The sequence below is a fragment of the Montipora capricornis genome, unplaced genomic scaffold (genome assembly GCF_036669925.1).
Source record: "Montipora capricornis isolate CH-2021 unplaced genomic scaffold, ASM3666992v2 scaffold_158, whole genome shotgun sequence".
In the NCBI taxonomy this organism is placed as follows: Eukaryota; Metazoa; Cnidaria; class Anthozoa; order Scleractinia; family Acroporidae; genus Montipora; species Montipora capricornis.
The window spans coordinates 1-17096 of NW_027179918.1; the positions used below are offsets into that span (position 1 = coordinate 1).

Sequence of the window (17096 nt, forward strand, 5' to 3'; positions counted from 1 at the left end):
CCGCTTGGGAATATCTCGTGTTGTAGACTTCTATTTGACTCTACATTTTGTCGTTATATGACTTGTTTTACTTTGGTTTTTCTGTGGGCATTGAGCTAATTAGCACGCGCGCTTGTAAAACTTGTCGTCACAATTCAAGCTTTAGCAAATGACATTCCATGGAATCGAATCGAGGAAAAGCTTTGTTTACTCGAGTCCCGGATGTTGAAAGGAATTTTTGAACGGGAAACATTAACTCTCTGCATTTTACCAATGCCATTGCCGGTGAAGGGTTAAAGAACCATCACAGAGGAAACAGTTATTTGCTCAGTTCAACTTGCCCGCTCCAAACACACAACAAGAACGGGCTTTCTTCCGTCTACGACCATACCACAGGCAAAAAACCGGGTCTCGTCCGATCCCCGTAGTCAAATCCTGTAGGGCGAGAGTAGTACTTCGACGGGAGACCGCTTGGGAATATCTCGTGTTGTAGACTTCTATTTGACTCTACATTTTGTCGTTATATGACTTGTTTTACTTTGGTTTTCTGTGGGCATTGAGCTAATTAGCACGCGCGCTTGTAAAACTTGTCGTCACAATTCAAGCTTTAGCAAATGACATTCCATGGAATCGAATCGAGGAAAAGCTTTGTTTACTCGAGTCCCGGATGTTGAAAGGAATTTTTGAACGGGAAACATTAACTCTCTGCATTTTACCAATGCCATTGCCGGTGAAGGGTTAAAGAACCATCACAGAGGAAACAGTTATTTGCTCAGTTCAACTTGCCCGCTCAAAACACACAACAAGAACGGGCTTTCTTCCGTCTACGACCATACCACAGGCAAAAAACCGGGTCTCGTCCGATCCCCGTAGTCAAATCCTGTAGGGCGCGAGAGTAGTACTTCGACGGGAGACCGCTTGGGAATATCTCGTGTTGTAGACTTCTATTTGACTCTACATTTTGTCGTTATATGACTTGTTTTACTTTGGTTTTCTGTGGGCATTGAGCTAATTAGCACGCGCGCTTGTAAAACTTGTCGTCACAATTCAAGCTTTAGCAAATGACATTCCATGGAATCGAATCGAGGAAAAGCTTTGTTTACTCGAGTCCCGGATGTTGAAAGGAATTTTTGAACGGGAAACATTAACTCTCTGCATTTTACCAATGCCATTGCCGGTGAAGGGTTAAAGAACCATCACAGAGGAAACAGTTATTTGCTCAGTTCAACTTGCCCGCTCAAAACACACAACAAGAACGGGCTTTCTTCCGTCTACGACCATACCACAGGCAAAAAACCGGGTCTCGTCCGATCCCCGTAGTCAAATCCTGTAGGGCGAGAGTAGTACTTCGACGGGAGACCGCTTGGGAATATCTCGTGTTGTAGACTTCTATTTGACTCTACATTTTGTCGTTATATGACTTGTTTTACTTTGGTTTTCTGTGGGCATTGAGCTAATTAGCACGCGCGCTTGTAAAACTTGTCGTCACAATTCAAGCTTTAGCAAATGACATTCCATGGAATCGAATCGAGGAAAAGCTTTGTTTACTCGAGTCCCGGATGTTGAAAGGAATTTTTGAACGGGAAACATTAACTCTCTGCATTTTACCAATGCCATTGCCGGTGAAGGGTTAAAGAACCATCACAGAGGAAACAGTTATTTGCTCAGTTCAACTTGCCCGCTCAAAACACACAACAAGAACGGGCTTTCTTCCGTCTACGACCATACCACAGGCAAAAAACCGGGTCTCGTCCGATCCCCGTAGTCAAATCCTGTAGGGCGAGAGTAGTACTTCGACGGGAGACCGCTTGGGAATATCTCGTGTTGTAGACTTCTATTTGACTCTACATTTTGTCGTTATATGACTTGTTTTACTTTGGTTTTCTGTGGGCATTGAGCTAATTAGCACGCGCGCTTGTAAAACTTGTCGTCACAATTCAAGCTTTAGCAAATGACATTCCATGGAATCGAATCGAGGAAAAGCTTTGTTTACTCGAGTCCCGGATGTTGAAAGGAATTTTTGAACGGGAAACATTAACTCTCTGCATTTTACCAATGCCATTGCCGGTGAAGGGTTAAAGAACCATCACAGAGGAAACAGTTATTTGCTCAGTTCAACTTGCCCGCTCAAAACACACAACAAGAACGGGCTTTCTTCCGTCTACGACCATACCACAGGCAAAAAACCGGTACACTTCCTATCCCCGTAGTCAAATCCTGTAGGGCGAGAGTAGTACTTCGACGGGAGACCGCTTGGGAATATCTCGTGTTGTAGACTTCTATTTGACTCTACATTTTGTCGTTATATGACTTGTTTTACTTTGGTTTTCTGTGGGCATTGAGCTAATTAGCACGCGCGCTTGTAAAACTTGTCGTCACAATTCAAGCTTTAGCAAATGACATTCCATGGAATCGAATCGAGGAAAAGCTTTGTTTACTCGAGTCCCGGATGTTGAAAGGAATTTTTGAACGGGAAACATTAACTCTCTGCATTTTACCAATGCCATTGCCGGTGAAGGGTTAAAGAACCATCACAGAGGAAACAGTTATTTGCTCAGTTCAACTTGCCCGCTCAAAACACACAACAAGAACGGGCTTTCTTCCGTCTACGACCATACCACAGGCAAAAACCGGGTCTCGTCCGATCCCCGTAGTCAAATCCTGTAGGCGAGAGAGTAGTACTTCGACGGGAGACCGCTTGGGAATATCTCGTGTTGTAGACTTCTATTTGACTCTACATTTTGTCGTTATATGACTTGTTTTACTTTGGTTTTCTGTGGGCATTGAGCTAATTAGCACGCGCGCTTGTAAAACTTGTCGTCACAATTCAAGCTTTAGCAAATGACATTCCATGGAATCGAATCGAGGAAAAGCTTTGTTTACTCGAGTCCCGGATGTTGAAAGGAATTTTTGAACGGGAAACATTAACTCTCTGCATTTTACCAATGCCATTGCCGGTGAAGGGTTAAAGAACCATCACAGAGGAAACAGTTATTTGCTCAGTTCAACTTGCCCGCTCAAAACACACAACAAGAACGGGCTTTCTTCCGTCTACGACCATACCACAGGCAAAAAACCGGGTCTCGTCCGATCCCCGTAGTCAAATCCTGTAGGGCGAGAGTAGTACTTCGACGGGAGACCGCTTGGGAATATCTCGTGTTGTAGACTTCTATTTGACTCTACATTTTGTCGTTATATGACTTGTTTTACTTTGGTTTTCTGTGGGCATTGAGCTAATTAGCACGCGCGCTTGTAAAACTTGTCGTCACAATTCAAGCTTTAGCAAATGACATTCCATGGAATCGAATCGAGGAAAAGCTTTGTTTACTCGAGTCCCGGATGTTGAAAGGAATTTTTGAACGGGAAACATTAACTCTCTGCATTTTACCAATGCCATTGCCGGTGAAGGGTTAAAGAACCATCACAGAGGAAACAGTTATTTGCTCAGTTCAACTTGCCCGCTCAAAACACACAACAAGAACGGGCTTTCTTCCGTCTACGACCATACCACAGGCAAAAAACCGGGTCTCGTCCGATCCCCGTAGTCAAATCCTGTAGGGCGAGAGTAGTACTTCGACGGGAGACCGCTTGGGAATATCTCGTGTTGTAGACTTCTATTTGACTCTACATTTTGTCGTTATATGACTTGTGTTTTTTTGGTTTTCTGTGGGCATTGAGCTAATTAGCACGCGCGCTTGTAAAACTTGTCGTCACAATTCAAGCTTTAGCAAATGACATTCCATGGAATCGAATCGAGGAAAAGCTTTGTTTACTCGAGTCCCGGATGTTGAAAGGAATTTTTGAACGGGAAACATTAACTCTCTGCATTTTACCAATGCCATTGCCGGTGAAGGGTTAAAGAACCATCACAGAGGAAACAGTTATTTGCTCAGTTCAACTTGCCCGCTCAAAACACACAACAAGAACGGGCTTTCTTCCGTCTACGACCATACCACAGGCAAAAAACCGGGTCTCGTCCGATCCCCGTAGTCAAATCCTGTAGGGCGAGAGTAGTACTTCGACGGGAGACCGCTTGGGAATATCTCGTGTTGTAGACTTCTATTTGACTCTACATTTTGTCGTTATATGACTTGTTTTACTTTGGTTTTCTGTGGGCATTGAGCTAATTAGCACGCGCGCTTGTAAAACTTGTCGTCACAATTCAAGCTTTAGCAAATGACATTCCATGGAATCGAATCGAGGAAAAGCTTTGTTTACTCGAGTCCCGGATGTTGAAAGGAATTTTTGAACGGGAAACATTAACTCTCTGCATTTTACCAATGCCATTGCCGGTGAAGGGTTAAAGAACCATCACAGAGGAAACAGTTATTTGCTCAGTTCAACTTGCCCGCTCAAAACACACAACAAGAACGGGCTTTCTTCCGTCTACGACCATACCACAGGCAAAAAACCGGGTCTCGTCCGATCCCCGTAGTCAAATCCTGTAGGGCGAGAGTAGTACTTCGACGGGAGACCGCTTGGGAATATCTCGTGTTGTAGACTTCTATTTGACTCTACATTTTGTCGTTATATGACTTGTTTTACTTTGGTTTTCTGTGGGCATTGAGCTAATTAGCACGCGCGCTTGTAAAACTTGTCGTCACAATTCAAGCTTTAGCAAATGACATTCCATGGAATCGAATCGAGGAAAAGCTTTGTTTACTCGAGTCCCGGATGTTGAAAGGAATTTTTGAACGGGAAACATTAACTCTCTGCATTTTACCAATGCCATTGCCGGTGAAGGGTTAAAGAACCATCACAGAGGAAACAGTTATTTGCTCAGTTCAACTTGCCCGCTCAAAACACACAACAAGAACGGGCTTTCTTCCGTCTACGACCATACCACAGGCAAAAAACCGGGTCTCGTCCGATCCCCGTAGTCAAATCCTGTAGGGCGAGAGTAGTACTTCGACGGGAGACCGCTTGGGAATATCTCGTGTTGTAGACTTCTATTTGACTCTACATTTTGTCGTTATATGACTTGTTTTACTTTGGTTTTCTGTGGGCATTGAGCTAATTAGCACGCGCGCTTGTAAAACTTGTCGTCACAATTCAAGCTTTAGCAAATGACATTCCATGGAATCGAATCGAGGAAAAGCTTTGTTTACTCGAGTCCCGGATGTTGAAAGGAATTTTTGAACGGGAAACATTAACTCTCTGCATTTTACCAATGCCATTGCCGGTGAAGGGTTAAAGAACCATCACAGAGGAAACAGTTATTTGCTCAGTTCAACTTGCCCGCTCAAAACACACAACAAGAACGGGCTTTCTTCCGTCTACGACCATACCACAGGCAAAAAACCGGGTCTCGTCCGATCCCCGTAGTCAAATCCTGTAGGGCGAGAGTAGTACTTCGACGGGAGACCGCTTGGGAATATCTCGTGTTGTAGACTTCTATTTGACTCTACATTTTGTCGTTATATGACTTGTTTTACTTTGGTTTTCTGTGGGCATTGAGCTAATTAGCACGCGCGCTTGTAAAACTTGTCGTCACAATTCAAGCTTTAGCAAATGACATTCCATGGAATCGAATCGAGGAAAAGCTTTGTTTACTCGAGTCCCGGATGTTGAAAGGAATTTTTGAACGGGAAACATTAACTCTCTGCATTTTACCAATGCCATTGCCGGTGAAGGGTTAAAGAACCATCACAGAGGAAACAGTTATTTGCTCAGTTCAACTTGCCCGCTCAAAACACACAACAAGAACGGGCTTTCTTCCGTCTACGACCATACCACAGGCAAAAAACCGGGTCTCGTCCGATCCCCGTAGTCAAATCCTGTAGGGCGAGAGTAGTACTTCGACGGGAGACCGCTTGGGAATATCTCGTGTTGTAGACTTCTATTTGACTCTACATTTTGTCGTTATATGACTTGTTTTACTTTGGTTTTCTGTGGGCATTGAGCTAATTAGCACGCGCGCTTGTAAAACTTGTCGTCACAATTCAAGCTTTAGCAAATGACATTCCATGGAATCGAATCGAGGAAAAGCTTTGTTTACTCGAGTCCCGGATGTTGAAAGGAATTTTTGAACGGGAAACATTAACTCTCTGCATTTTACCAATGCCATTGCCGGTGAAGGGTTAAAGAACCATCACAGAGGAAACAGTTATTTGCTCAGTTCAACTTGCCCGCTCAAAACACACAACAAGAACGGGCTTTCTTCCGTCTACGACCATACCACAGGCAAAAAACCGGGTCTCGTCCGATCCCCGTAGTCAAATCCTGTAGGGCGAGAGTAGTACTTCGACGGGAGACCGCTTGGGAATATCTCGTGTTGTAGACTTCTATTTGACTCTACATTTTGTCGTTATATGACTTGTTTTACTTTGGTTTTCTGTGGGCATTGAGCTAATTAGCACGCGCGCTTGTAAAACTTGTCGTCACAATTCAAGCTTTAGCAAATGACATTCCATGGAATCGAATCGAGGAAAAGCTTTGTTTACTCGAGTCCCGGATGTTGAAAGGAATTTTTGAACGGGAAACATTAACTCTCTGCATTTTACCAATGCCATTGCCGGTGAAGGGTTAAAGAACCATCACAGAGGAAACAGTTATTTGCTCAGTTCAACTTGCCCGCTCAAAACACACAACAAGAACGGGCTTTCTTCCGTCTACGACCATACCACAGGCAAAAAACCGGGTCTCGTCCGATCCCCGTAGTCAAAATCCTGTAGGGCGAGAGTAGTACTTCGACGGGAGACCGCTTGGGAATATCTCGTGTTGTAGACTTCTATTTGACTCTACATTTTGTCGTTATATGACTTGTTTTACTTTGGTTTTCTGTGGGCATTGAGCTAATTAGCACGCGCGCTTGTAAAACTTGTCGTCACAATTCAAGCTTTAGCAAATGACATTCCATGGAATCGAATCGAGGAAAAGCTTTGTTTACTCGAGTCCCGGATGTTGAAAGGAATTTTTGAACGGGAAACATTAACTCTCTGCATTTTACCAATGCCATTGCCGGTGAAGGGTTAAAGAACCATCACAGAGGAAACAGTTATTTGCTCAGTTCAACTTGCCCGCTCAAAACACACAACAAGAACGGGCTTTCTTCCGTCTACGACCATACCACAGGCAAAAAACCGGGTCTCGTCCGATCCCCGTAGTCAAATCCTGTAGGGCGAGAGTAGTACTTCGACGGGAGACCGCTTGGGAATATCTCGTGTTGTAGACTTCTATTTGACTCTACATTTTGTCGTTATATGACTTGTTTTACTTTGGTTTTCTGTGGGCATTGAGCTAATTAGCACGCGCGCTTGTAAAACTTGTCGTCACAATTCAAGCTTTAGCAAATGACATTCCATGGATCGAATCGAGGAAAAGCTTTGTTTACTCGAGTCCCGGATGTTGAAAGGAATTTTTGAACGGGAAACATTAACTCTCTGCATTTTACCAATGCCATTGCCGGTGAAGGGTTAAAGAACCATCACAGAGGAAACAGTTATTTGCTCAGTTCAACTTGCCCGCTCAAAACACACAACAAGAACGGGCTTTCTTTCCGTCTACGACCATACCACAGGCAAAAAACCGGGTCTCGTCCGATCCCCGTAGTCAAATCCTGTAGGGCGAGAGTAGTACTTCGACGGGAGACCGCTTGGGAATATCTCGTGTTGTAGACTTCTATTTTGACTTCTACATTTTTGTCGTTATATGACTTGTTTTACTTTGGTTTTCTGTGGGCATTGAGCTAATTAGCACGCGCGCTTGTAACACTTGTCGTCACAATTCAAGCTTTAGCAAATGACAATCCATGGAATCTAATCGAGGAAAAGCTTAGTTTACTCGAGTCACGGATGTTGAAAGTAATTTTTGAACGTGAAACATTAACTCTCTTCATTTTACCAATGACATAGCCGGTGAAGGGTTAAAGAACCATCACAGAGGAAACAGTTATTTGCTCAGTTCAACTTGCCCGCTCAAAACACACAAGAAGAACGGGCTTTCTTCCGTCTACGACCATACCACAGGCAAAAAACCGGGTCTCGTCCGATCCCCGTAGTCAAATCCTGTAGGGCGAGAGTAGTACTTCGACGGGAGACCGCTTTGGAATATCTCGTGTTGTAGACTTCTATTTGACTCTACATTTTGTCGTTATATGACTTGTTTTACTTTGGTTTTCTGTGGGCATTGAGCTAATTAGCACGCGCGCTTGTAAAACTTGTCGTCACAATTCAAGCTTTAGCAAATGACATTCCATGGAATCGAATCGAGGAAAAGCTTTGTTTACTCGAGTCCCGGATGTTGAAAGGAATTTTTGAACGGGAAACATTAACTCTCTGCATTTTACCAATGCCATGGCCGGTGAAAGGTTAAAGAACCATCACAGAGGAAGCAGTTATTTGGGGTCTCAGTTCAACTTGCCCCGCTCAAACACACACAACAAGAACGGGCTTTCTTTCCGGTCTACGACCATACCACAGGCAAAAAACCAACCGGGTCTCGTCGTCGATCCCCGTAGTCAAATCCTGAGGGGCGAGAGTAGTACTTCGACGGGATACCGCTTGGTAATATCGTCGTGTTGTAGACTTCTATTTGACTCCACATTTTGTCGTTTATATTACTTGTTTTAAACTTTGGTTTTCTTCTGTGGGCATTGAGCTAATTAGCACGCAGCGCTTGTAAACCCTTGTCGTCACAATTCAAGCTTTAGCAAATGACATTCCATGGGAGCGAATCGAGGAAAAGCTTTGTTTACTCGCGTCCCGGATTGTGAAAGGAAGTTTTGAACGGGAAACATTAACTCTCTGCATTTTATACAATGCCATTGCCGGTGAAGGGTTAAAGAACCATCACAGAGGAAACAGTTATTTTCTCATTCAGTTCAACTTGCCCGCTCAAAAACACACAACAATAACGGGCTTTCTTCTTCCGTCTACGACCATACCACAGGGCAAAAACCGGGTCTTCGTCCGATCCCCGTAGTCAAATCCTGTATGGCGAGAGTAGTACTTCCACGGGAGACCGCTTGGGAATATCTCGTGTTGTCAGACCTCTATTTGACCCTACATTTTTTGTCCGTTATATGACTTGTGTTGACTTTGGTTTTCTGTGTGCATTTATCTAATTAGCACGCGCGCTTGTAAAACTTGTCGTCACAATTCAAGCTTTAGCAAATGACATTCCATGGAATCGAATCGAGGAAAAGCTTTGTTTTCTCGAGTCCCGGATGTTGAAAGGAATTTTTGAACGGGAAACATTAACTCTCTGCATTTTACCAATGCCATTGCCGGTGGAAGTGTTTTAAATAACCATCACAGAGGAAACAGTTATTTTGCTCAGTTCAACTTGCCCGCTCAAAAACACACAACAATAAAACTGCTTTCTTCCGTCTACGACCATACCACAGCCAAAAAACTGGGGCGCGCCCGATCCCCCCAGTCAAATCCTGCAGGGCGAGAGAAGTACTAGCTTCGACGGGAGACCGCTTTGGAATATCTCGTGTTGTAGACTTCTATTTGACATTACATTTTGTCGTTATTATGACTTGTTTTACTTGGTTTTTCTGTGGGCATTGCGCTAATTAGCACGCGCGCCTGTAAAACTTCTCGTCACAATTCCAGCTTTAGCAAATGACATTCCATGGAATCGAATCGAGGAAAAGCTTTGTTTACTCGAGTCCCGGATGTTGAAAGTAATTTTTGAAACGGAAACATTAACTCACTCTGCATTTTACCAATGCCATTGCCGGTGAAGGGTTAAAAAGAACCATCACAGAGGAAACAGTTATTTGCTCAGTTCACTTTGCCCGCTAAACACCCACAACAAGAACGGGCTTTCTTCCGTCTACGACCATACCACAGGCAAAAAACCGGGTCTCGTCCGATCCCCGTAGTCAAATCCTGTAGGGCGAGAGTAGTACTTCGACGGGAGACCGCTTGGGAATATCTCGTGTTGTAGACTTCTATTTGACTCTACATTTTGTCGTTATATGACTTGTTTTACTTTGGTTTTCTGTGGGCATTGAGCTAATTAGCACGCGCGCTTGTAAAACTTGTCGTCACAATTCAAGCTTTAGCAAATGACATTCCATGGAATCGAATCGAGGAAAAGCTTTGTTTACTCGAGTCCCGGATGTTGAAAGGAATTTTTGAACGGGAAACATTAACTCTCTGCATTTTACCAATGCCATTGCCGGTGAAGGGTTAAAGAACCATCACAGAGGAAACAGTTATTTGCTCAGTTCAACTTGCCCGCTCAAAACACACAACAAGAACGGGCTTTCTTCCGTCTACGACCATACCACAGGCAAAAAACCGGGTCTCGTCCGATCCCCGTAGTCAAATCCTGTAGGGCGAGAGTAGTACTTCGACGGGAGACCGCTTGGGAATATCTCGTGTTGTAGACTTCTATTTGACTCTACATTTTGTCGTTATATGACTTGTTTTACTTTGGTTTTCTGTGGGCATTGAGCTAATTAGCACGCGCGCTTGTAAAACTTGTCGTCACAATTCAAGCTTTAGCAAATGACATTCCATGGAATCGAATCGAGGAAAAGCTTTGTTTACTCGAGTCCCGGATGTTGAAAGGAATTTTTGAACGGGAAACATTAACTCTCTGCATTTTACCAATGCCATTGCCGGTGAAGGGTTAAAGAACCATCACAGAGGAAACAGTTATTTGCTCAGTTCAACTTGCCCGCTCAAAACACACAACAAGAACGGGCTTTCTTCCGTCTACGACCATACCACAGGCAAAAAACCGGGTCTCGTCCGATCCCCGTAGTCAAATCCTGTAGGGCGAGAGTAGTACTTCGACGGGAGACCGCTTGGGAATATCTCGTGTTGTAGACTTCTATTTGACTCTACATTTTGTCGTTATATGACTTGTTTTACTTTGGTTTTCTGTGGGCATTGAGCTAATTAGCACGCGCGCTTGTAAAACTTGTCGTCACAATTCAAGCTTTAGCAAATGACATTCCATGGAATCGAATCGAGGAAAAGCTTTGTTTACTCGAGTCCCGGATGTTGAAAGGAATTTTTGAACGGGAAACATTAACTCTCTGCATTTTACCAATGCCATTGCCGGTGAAGGGTTAAAGAACCATCACAGAGGAAACAGTTATTTGCTCAGTTCAACTTGCCCGCTCAAAACACACAACAAGAACGGGCTTTCTTCCGTCTACGACCATACCACAGGCAAAAAACCGGGTCTCGTCCGATCCCCGTAGTCAAATCCTGTAGGGCGAGAGTAGTACTTCGACGGGAGACCGCTTGGGAATATCTCGTGTTGTAGACTTCTATTTGACTCTACATTTTGTCGTTATATGACTTGTTTTACTTTGGTTTTCTGTGGGCATTGAGCTAATTAGCACGCGCGCTTGTAAAACTTGTCGTCACAATTCAAGCTTTAGCAAATGACATTCCATGGAATCGAATCGAGGAAAAGCTTTGTTTACTCGAGTCCCGGATGTTGAAAGGAATTTTTGAACGGGAAACATTAACTCTCTGCATTTTACCAATGCCATTGCCGGTGAAGGGTTAAAGAACCATCACAGAGGAAACAGTTATTTGCTCAGTTCAACTTGCCCGCTCAAAACACACAACAAGAACGGGCTTTCTTCCGTCTACGACCATACCACAGGCAAAAAACCGGGTCTCGTCCGATCCCCGTAGTCAAATCCTGTAGGGCGAGAGTAGTACTTCGACGGGAGACCGCTTGGGAATATCTCGTGTTGTAGACTTCTATTTGACTCTACATTTTGTCGTTATATGACTTGTTTTACTTTGGTTTTCTGTGGGCATTGAGCTAATTAGCACGCGCGCTTGTAAAACTTGTCGTCACAATTCAAGCTTTAGCAAATGACATTCCATGGAATCGAATCGAGGAAAAGCTTTGTTTACTCGAGTCCCGGATGTTGAAAGGAATTTTTGAACGGGAAACATTAACTCTCTGCATTTTACCAATGCCATTGCCGGTGAAGGGTTAAAGAACCATCACAGAGGAAACAGTTATTTGCTCAGTTCAACTTGCCCGCTCAAAACACACAACAAGAACGGGCTTTCTTCCGTCTACGACCATACCACAGGCAAAAAACCGGGTCTCGTCCGATCCCCGTAGTCAAATCCTGTAGGGCGAGAGTAGTACTTCGACGGGAGACCGCTTGGGAATATCTCGTGTTGTAGACTTCTATTTGACTCTACATTTTGTCGTTATATGACTTGTTTTACTTTGGTTTTCTGTGGGCATTGAGCTAATTAGCACGCGCGCTTGTAAAACTTGTCGTCACAATTCAAGCTTTAGCAAATGACATTCCATGGAATCGAATCGAGGAAAAGCTTTGTTTACTCGAGTCCCGGATGTTGAAAGGAATTTTTGAACGGGAAACATTAACTCTCTGCATTTTACCAATGCCATTGCCGGTGAAGGGTTAAAGAACCATCACAGAGGAAACAGTTATTTGCTCAGTTCAACTTGCCCGCTCAAAACACACAACAAGAACGGGCTTTCTTCCGTCTACGACCATACCACAGGCAAAAAACCGGGTCTCGTCCGATCCCCGTAGTCAAATCCTGTAGGGCGAGAGTAGTACTTCGACGGGAGACCGCTTGGGAATATCTCGTGTTGTAGACTTCTATTTGACTCTACATTTTGTCGTTATATGACTTGTTTTACTTTGGTTTTCTGTGGGCATTGAGCTAATTAGCACGCGCGCTTGTAAAACTTGTCGTCACAATTCAAGCTTTAGCAAATGACATTCCATGGAATCGAATCGAGGAAAAGCTTTGTTTACTCGAGTCCCGGATGTTGAAAGGAATTTTTGAACGGGAAACATTAACTCTCTGCATTTTACCAATGCCATTGCCGGTGAAGGGTTAAAGAACCATCACAGAGGAAACAGTTATTTGCTCAGTTCAACTTGCCCGCTCAAAACACACAACAAGAACGGGCTTTCTTCCGTCTACGACCATACCACAGGCAAAAAACCGGGTCTCGTCCGATCCCCGTAGTCAAATCCTGTAGGGCGAGAGTAGTACTTCGACGGGAGACCGCTTGGGAATATCTCGTGTTGTAGACTTCTATTTGACTCTACATTTTGTCGTTATATGACTTGTTTTACTTTGGTTTTCTGTGGGCATTGAGCTAATTAGCACGCGCGCTTGTAAAACTTGTCGTCACAATTCAAGCTTTAGCAAATGACATTCCATGGAATCGAATCGAGGAAAAGCTTTGTTTACTCGAGTCCCGGATGTTGAAAGGAATTTTTGAACGGGAAACATTAACTCTCTGCATTTTACCAATGCCATTGCCGGTGAAGGGTTAAAGAACCATCACAGAGGAAACAGTTATTTGCTCAGTTCAACTTGCCCGCTCAAAACACACAACAAGAACGGGCTTTCTTCCGTCTACGACCATACCACAGGCAAAAAACCGGGTCTCGTCCGATCCCCGTAGTCAAATCCTGTAGGGCGAGAGTAGTACTTCGACGGGAGACCGCTTGGGAATATCTCGTGTTGTAGACTTCTATTTGACTCTACATTTTGTCGTTATATGACTTGTTTTACTTTGGTTTTCTGTGGGCATTGAGCTAATTAGCACGCGCGCTTGTAAAACTTGTCGTCACAATTCAAGCTTTAGCAAATGACATTCCATGGAATCGAATCGAGGAAAAGCTTTGTTTACTCGAGTCCCGGATGTTGAAAGGAATTTTTGAACGGGAAACATTAACTCTCTGCATTTTACCAATGCCATTGCCGGTGAAGGGTTAAAGAACCATCACAGAGGAAACAGTTATTTGCTCAGTTCAACTTGCCCGCTCAAAACACACAACAAGAACGGGCTTTCTTCCGTCTACGACCATACCACAGGCAAAAAACCGGGTCTCGTCCGATCCCCGTAGTCAAATCCTGTAGGGCGAGAGTAGTACTTCGACGGGAGACCGCTTGGGAATATCTCGTGTTGTAGACTTCTATTTGACTCTACATTTTGTCGTTATATGACTTGTTTTACTTTGGTTTTCTGTGGGCATTGAGCTAATTAGCACGCGCGCTTGTAAAACTTGTCGTCACAATTCAAGCTTTAGCAAATGACATTCCATGGAATCGAATCGAGGAAAAGCTTTGTTTACTCGAGTCCCGGATGTTGAAAGGAATTTTTGAACGGGAAACATTAACTCTCTGCATTTTACCAATGCCATTGCCGGTGAAGGGTTAAAGAACCATCACAGAGGAAACAGTTATTTGCTCAGTTCAACTTGCCCGCTCAAAACACACAACAAGAACGGGCTTTCTTCCGTCTACGACCATACCACAGGCAAAAAACCGGGTCTCGTCCGATCCCCGTAGTCAAATCCTGTAGGGCGAGAGTAGTACTTCGACGGGAGACCGCTTGGGAATATCTCGTGTTGTAGACTTCTATTTGACTCTACATTTTGTCGTTATATGACTTGTTTTACTTTGGTTTTCTGTGGGCATTGAGCTAATTAGCACGCGCGCTTGTAAAACTTGTCGTCACAATTCAAGCTTTAGCAAATGACATTCCATGGAATCGAATCGAGGAAAAGCTTTGTTTACTCGAGTCCCGGATGTTGAAAGGAATTTTTGAACGGGAAACATTAACTCTCTGCATTTTACCAATGCCATTGCCGGTGAAGGGTTAAAGAACCATCACAGAGGAAACAGTTATTTGCTCAGTTCAACTTGCCCGCTCAAAACACACAACAAGAACGGGCTTTCTTCCGTCTACGACCATACCACAGGCAAAAAACCGGGTCTCGTCCGATCCCCGTAGTCAAATCCTGTAGGGCGAGAGTAGTACTTCGACGGGAGACCGCTTGGGAATATCTCGTGTTGTAGACTTCTATTTGACTCTACATTTTGTCGTTATATGACTTGTTTTACTTTGGTTTTCTGTGGGCATTGAGCTAATTAGCACGCGCGCTTGTAAAACTTGTCGTCACAATTCAAGCTTTAGCAAATGACATTCCATGGAATCGAATCGAGGAAAAGCTTTGTTTACTCGAGTCCCGGATGTTGAAAGGAATTTTTGAACGGGAAACATTAACTCTCTGCATTTTACCAATGCCATTGCCGGTGAAGGGTTAAAGAACCATCACAGAGGAAACAGTTATTTGCTCAGTTCAACTTGCCCGCTCAAAACACACAACAAGAACGGGCTTTCTTCCGTCTACGACCATACCACAGGCAAAAAACCGGGTCTCGTCCGATCCCCGTAGTCAAATCCTGTAGGGCGAGAGTAGTACTTCGACGGGAGACCGCTTGGGAATATCTCGTGTTGTAGACTTCTATTTGACTCTACATTTTGTCGTTATATGACTTGTTTTACTTTGGTTTTCTGTGGGCATTGAGCTAATTAGCACGCGCGCTTGTAAAACTTGTCGTCACAATTCAAGCTTTAGCAAATGACATTCCATGGAATCGAATCGAGGAAAAGCTTTGTTTACTCGAGTCCCGGATGTTGAAAGGAATTTTTGAACGGGAAACATTAACTCTCTGCATTTTACCAATGCCATTGCCGGTGAAGGGTTAAAGAACCATCACAGAGGAAACAGTTATTTGCTCAGTTCAACTTGCCCGCTCAAAACACACAACAAGAACGGGCTTTCTTCCGTCTACGACCATACCACAGGCAAAAAACCGGGTCTCGTCCGATCCCCGTAGTCAAATCCTGTAGGGCGAGAGTAGTACTTCGACGGGAGACCGCTTGGGAATATCTCGTGTTGTAGACTTCTATTTGACTCTACATTTTGTCGTTATATGACTTGTTTTACTTTGGTTTTCTGTGGGCATTGAGCTAATTAGCACGCGCGCTTGTAAAACTTGTCGTCACAATTCAAGCTTTAGCAAATGACATTCCATGGAATCGAATCGAGGAAAAGCTTTGTTTACTCGAGTCCCGGATGTTGAAAGGAATTTTTGAACGGGAAACATTAACTCTCTGCATTTTACCAATGCCATTGCCGGTGAAGGGTTAAAGAACCATCACAGAGGAAACAGTTATTTGCTCAGTTCAACTTGCCCGCTCAAAACACACAACAAGAACGGGCTTTCTTCCGTCTACGACCATACCACAGGCAAAAAACCGGGTCTCGTCCGATCCCCGTAGTCAAATCCTGTAGGGCGAGAGTAGTACTTCGACGGGAGACCGCTTGGGAATATCTCGTGTTGTAGACTTCTATTTGACTCTACATTTTGTCGTTATATGACTTGTTTTACTTTGGTTTTCTGTGGGCATTGAGCTAATTAGCACGCGCGCTTGTAAAACTTGTCGTCACAATTCAAGCTTTAGCAAATGACATTCCATGGAATCGAATCGAGGAAAAGCTTTGTTTACTCGAGTCCCGGATGTTGAAAGGAATTTTTGAACGGGAAACATTAACTCTCTGCATTTTACCAATGCCATTGCCGGTGAAGGGTTAAAGAACCATCACAGAGGAAACAGTTATTTGCTCAGTTCAACTTGCCCGCTCAAAACACACAACAAGAACGGGCTTTCTTCCGTCTACGACCATACCACAGGCAAAAAACCGGGTCTCGTCCGATCCCCGTAGTCAAATCCTGTAGGGCGAGAGTAGTACTTCGACGGGAGACCGCTTGGGAATATCTCGTGTTGTAGACTTCTATTTGACTCTACATTTTGTCGTTATATGACTTGTTTTACTTTGGTTTTCTGTGGGCATTGAGCTAATTAGCACGCGCGCTTGTAAAACTTGTCGTCACAATTCAAGCTTTAGCAAATGACATTCCATGGAATCGAATCGAGGAAAAGCTTTGTTTACTCGAGTCCCGGATGTTGAAAGGAATTTTTGAACGGGAAACATTAACTCTCTGCATTTTACCAATGCCATTGCCGGTGAAGGGTTAAAGAACCATCACAGAGGAAACAGTTATTTGCTCAGTTCAACTTGCCCGCTCAAAACACACAACAAGAACGGGCTTTCTTCCGTCTACGACCATACCACAGGCAAAAAACCGGGTCTCGTCCGATCCCCGTAGTCAAATCCTGTAGGGCGAGAGTAGTACTTCGACGGGAGACCGCTTGGGAATATCTCGTGTTGTAGACTTCTATTTGACTCTACATTTTGTCGTTATATGACTTGTTTTACTTTGGTTTTCTGTGGGCATTGAGCTAATTAGCACGCGCGCTTGTAAAACTTGTCG

The 17096-nt window shown here is 44.0% G+C and overlaps 31 non-coding genes and 5 pseudogenes across 31 annotated transcripts; all 36 read left to right on the forward strand.

Moving 5' to 3' along the window:
* Positions 1 to 356: 356 nt before the first annotated feature.
* Positions 357 to 475, forward strand: LOC138034716 (5S ribosomal RNA). Its single transcript, XR_011129162.1, has one exon. It is a non-coding gene; the product is annotated as a 5S ribosomal RNA (ribosomal RNA).
* Positions 476 to 801: 326 nt separating this feature from the next.
* LOC138034703 (5S ribosomal RNA) lies at positions 802 to 922 on the forward strand (annotated as a pseudogene).
* A 326-nt stretch (positions 923 to 1248) lies between these two features.
* On the forward strand, positions 1249 to 1367 carry LOC138034728 (5S ribosomal RNA). The gene has a single exon (XR_011129173.1). It is a non-coding gene; the product is annotated as a 5S ribosomal RNA (ribosomal RNA).
* Positions 1368 to 1693: 326 nt separating this feature from the next.
* Positions 1694 to 1812, forward strand: LOC138034740 (5S ribosomal RNA). The gene has a single exon (XR_011129184.1). It is a non-coding gene; the product is annotated as a 5S ribosomal RNA (ribosomal RNA).
* Positions 1813 to 2138: 326 nt separating this feature from the next.
* LOC138034707 (5S ribosomal RNA) lies at positions 2139 to 2257 on the forward strand (annotated as a pseudogene).
* A 326-nt stretch (positions 2258 to 2583) lies between these two features.
* LOC138034705 (5S ribosomal RNA) lies at positions 2584 to 2702 on the forward strand (annotated as a pseudogene).
* A 326-nt stretch (positions 2703 to 3028) lies between these two features.
* LOC138034751 (5S ribosomal RNA) lies at positions 3029 to 3147 on the forward strand. Its single transcript, XR_011129195.1, has one exon. It is a non-coding gene; the product is annotated as a 5S ribosomal RNA (ribosomal RNA).
* Positions 3148 to 3473: 326 nt separating this feature from the next.
* LOC138034679 (5S ribosomal RNA) lies at positions 3474 to 3592 on the forward strand. The gene has a single exon (XR_011129135.1). It is a non-coding gene; the product is annotated as a 5S ribosomal RNA (ribosomal RNA).
* A 326-nt stretch (positions 3593 to 3918) lies between these two features.
* On the forward strand, positions 3919 to 4037 carry LOC138034691 (5S ribosomal RNA). The gene has a single exon (XR_011129146.1). It is a non-coding gene; the product is annotated as a 5S ribosomal RNA (ribosomal RNA).
* Positions 4038 to 4363: 326 nt separating this feature from the next.
* Positions 4364 to 4482, forward strand: LOC138034702 (5S ribosomal RNA). The gene has a single exon (XR_011129154.1). It is a non-coding gene; the product is annotated as a 5S ribosomal RNA (ribosomal RNA).
* Positions 4483 to 4808: 326 nt separating this feature from the next.
* On the forward strand, positions 4809 to 4927 carry LOC138034709 (5S ribosomal RNA). Its single transcript, XR_011129155.1, has one exon. It is a non-coding gene; the product is annotated as a 5S ribosomal RNA (ribosomal RNA).
* A 326-nt stretch (positions 4928 to 5253) lies between these two features.
* On the forward strand, positions 5254 to 5372 carry LOC138034710 (5S ribosomal RNA). Its single transcript, XR_011129156.1, has one exon. It is a non-coding gene; the product is annotated as a 5S ribosomal RNA (ribosomal RNA).
* A 326-nt stretch (positions 5373 to 5698) lies between these two features.
* LOC138034711 (5S ribosomal RNA) lies at positions 5699 to 5817 on the forward strand. The gene has a single exon (XR_011129157.1). It is a non-coding gene; the product is annotated as a 5S ribosomal RNA (ribosomal RNA).
* A 326-nt stretch (positions 5818 to 6143) lies between these two features.
* LOC138034712 (5S ribosomal RNA) lies at positions 6144 to 6262 on the forward strand. Its single transcript, XR_011129158.1, has one exon. It is a non-coding gene; the product is annotated as a 5S ribosomal RNA (ribosomal RNA).
* Positions 6263 to 6588: 326 nt separating this feature from the next.
* Positions 6589 to 6708, forward strand: LOC138034701 (5S ribosomal RNA; annotated as a pseudogene).
* A 326-nt stretch (positions 6709 to 7034) lies between these two features.
* LOC138034713 (5S ribosomal RNA) lies at positions 7035 to 7153 on the forward strand. Its single transcript, XR_011129159.1, has one exon. It is a non-coding gene; the product is annotated as a 5S ribosomal RNA (ribosomal RNA).
* Positions 7154 to 7479: 326 nt separating this feature from the next.
* LOC138034714 (5S ribosomal RNA) lies at positions 7480 to 7598 on the forward strand. Its single transcript, XR_011129160.1, has one exon. It is a non-coding gene; the product is annotated as a 5S ribosomal RNA (ribosomal RNA).
* Positions 7599 to 7927: 329 nt separating this feature from the next.
* On the forward strand, positions 7928 to 8046 carry LOC138034698 (5S ribosomal RNA). Its single transcript, XR_011129153.1, has one exon. It is a non-coding gene; the product is annotated as a 5S ribosomal RNA (ribosomal RNA).
* An 804-nt stretch (positions 8047 to 8850) lies between these two features.
* LOC138034708 (5S ribosomal RNA) lies at positions 8851 to 8969 on the forward strand (annotated as a pseudogene).
* Positions 8970 to 9760: 791 nt separating this feature from the next.
* LOC138034715 (5S ribosomal RNA) lies at positions 9761 to 9879 on the forward strand. Its single transcript, XR_011129161.1, has one exon. It is a non-coding gene; the product is annotated as a 5S ribosomal RNA (ribosomal RNA).
* Positions 9880 to 10205: 326 nt separating this feature from the next.
* On the forward strand, positions 10206 to 10324 carry LOC138034717 (5S ribosomal RNA). The gene has a single exon (XR_011129163.1). It is a non-coding gene; the product is annotated as a 5S ribosomal RNA (ribosomal RNA).
* A 326-nt stretch (positions 10325 to 10650) lies between these two features.
* On the forward strand, positions 10651 to 10769 carry LOC138034718 (5S ribosomal RNA). Its single transcript, XR_011129164.1, has one exon. It is a non-coding gene; the product is annotated as a 5S ribosomal RNA (ribosomal RNA).
* Positions 10770 to 11095: 326 nt separating this feature from the next.
* Positions 11096 to 11214, forward strand: LOC138034719 (5S ribosomal RNA). Its single transcript, XR_011129165.1, has one exon. It is a non-coding gene; the product is annotated as a 5S ribosomal RNA (ribosomal RNA).
* A 326-nt stretch (positions 11215 to 11540) lies between these two features.
* LOC138034720 (5S ribosomal RNA) lies at positions 11541 to 11659 on the forward strand. The gene has a single exon (XR_011129166.1). It is a non-coding gene; the product is annotated as a 5S ribosomal RNA (ribosomal RNA).
* A 326-nt stretch (positions 11660 to 11985) lies between these two features.
* Positions 11986 to 12104, forward strand: LOC138034721 (5S ribosomal RNA). The gene has a single exon (XR_011129167.1). It is a non-coding gene; the product is annotated as a 5S ribosomal RNA (ribosomal RNA).
* A 326-nt stretch (positions 12105 to 12430) lies between these two features.
* Positions 12431 to 12549, forward strand: LOC138034723 (5S ribosomal RNA). Its single transcript, XR_011129168.1, has one exon. It is a non-coding gene; the product is annotated as a 5S ribosomal RNA (ribosomal RNA).
* Positions 12550 to 12875: 326 nt separating this feature from the next.
* On the forward strand, positions 12876 to 12994 carry LOC138034724 (5S ribosomal RNA). The gene has a single exon (XR_011129169.1). It is a non-coding gene; the product is annotated as a 5S ribosomal RNA (ribosomal RNA).
* A 326-nt stretch (positions 12995 to 13320) lies between these two features.
* Positions 13321 to 13439, forward strand: LOC138034725 (5S ribosomal RNA). Its single transcript, XR_011129170.1, has one exon. It is a non-coding gene; the product is annotated as a 5S ribosomal RNA (ribosomal RNA).
* Positions 13440 to 13765: 326 nt separating this feature from the next.
* Positions 13766 to 13884, forward strand: LOC138034726 (5S ribosomal RNA). Its single transcript, XR_011129171.1, has one exon. It is a non-coding gene; the product is annotated as a 5S ribosomal RNA (ribosomal RNA).
* Positions 13885 to 14210: 326 nt separating this feature from the next.
* On the forward strand, positions 14211 to 14329 carry LOC138034727 (5S ribosomal RNA). The gene has a single exon (XR_011129172.1). It is a non-coding gene; the product is annotated as a 5S ribosomal RNA (ribosomal RNA).
* A 326-nt stretch (positions 14330 to 14655) lies between these two features.
* LOC138034729 (5S ribosomal RNA) lies at positions 14656 to 14774 on the forward strand. The gene has a single exon (XR_011129174.1). It is a non-coding gene; the product is annotated as a 5S ribosomal RNA (ribosomal RNA).
* A 326-nt stretch (positions 14775 to 15100) lies between these two features.
* Positions 15101 to 15219, forward strand: LOC138034730 (5S ribosomal RNA). Its single transcript, XR_011129175.1, has one exon. It is a non-coding gene; the product is annotated as a 5S ribosomal RNA (ribosomal RNA).
* A 326-nt stretch (positions 15220 to 15545) lies between these two features.
* Positions 15546 to 15664, forward strand: LOC138034731 (5S ribosomal RNA). The gene has a single exon (XR_011129176.1). It is a non-coding gene; the product is annotated as a 5S ribosomal RNA (ribosomal RNA).
* Positions 15665 to 15990: 326 nt separating this feature from the next.
* LOC138034732 (5S ribosomal RNA) lies at positions 15991 to 16109 on the forward strand. The gene has a single exon (XR_011129177.1). It is a non-coding gene; the product is annotated as a 5S ribosomal RNA (ribosomal RNA).
* A 326-nt stretch (positions 16110 to 16435) lies between these two features.
* LOC138034733 (5S ribosomal RNA) lies at positions 16436 to 16554 on the forward strand. The gene has a single exon (XR_011129178.1). It is a non-coding gene; the product is annotated as a 5S ribosomal RNA (ribosomal RNA).
* Positions 16555 to 16880: 326 nt separating this feature from the next.
* Positions 16881 to 16999, forward strand: LOC138034734 (5S ribosomal RNA). Its single transcript, XR_011129179.1, has one exon. It is a non-coding gene; the product is annotated as a 5S ribosomal RNA (ribosomal RNA).
* Positions 17000 to 17096: the final 97 nt, after the last annotated feature.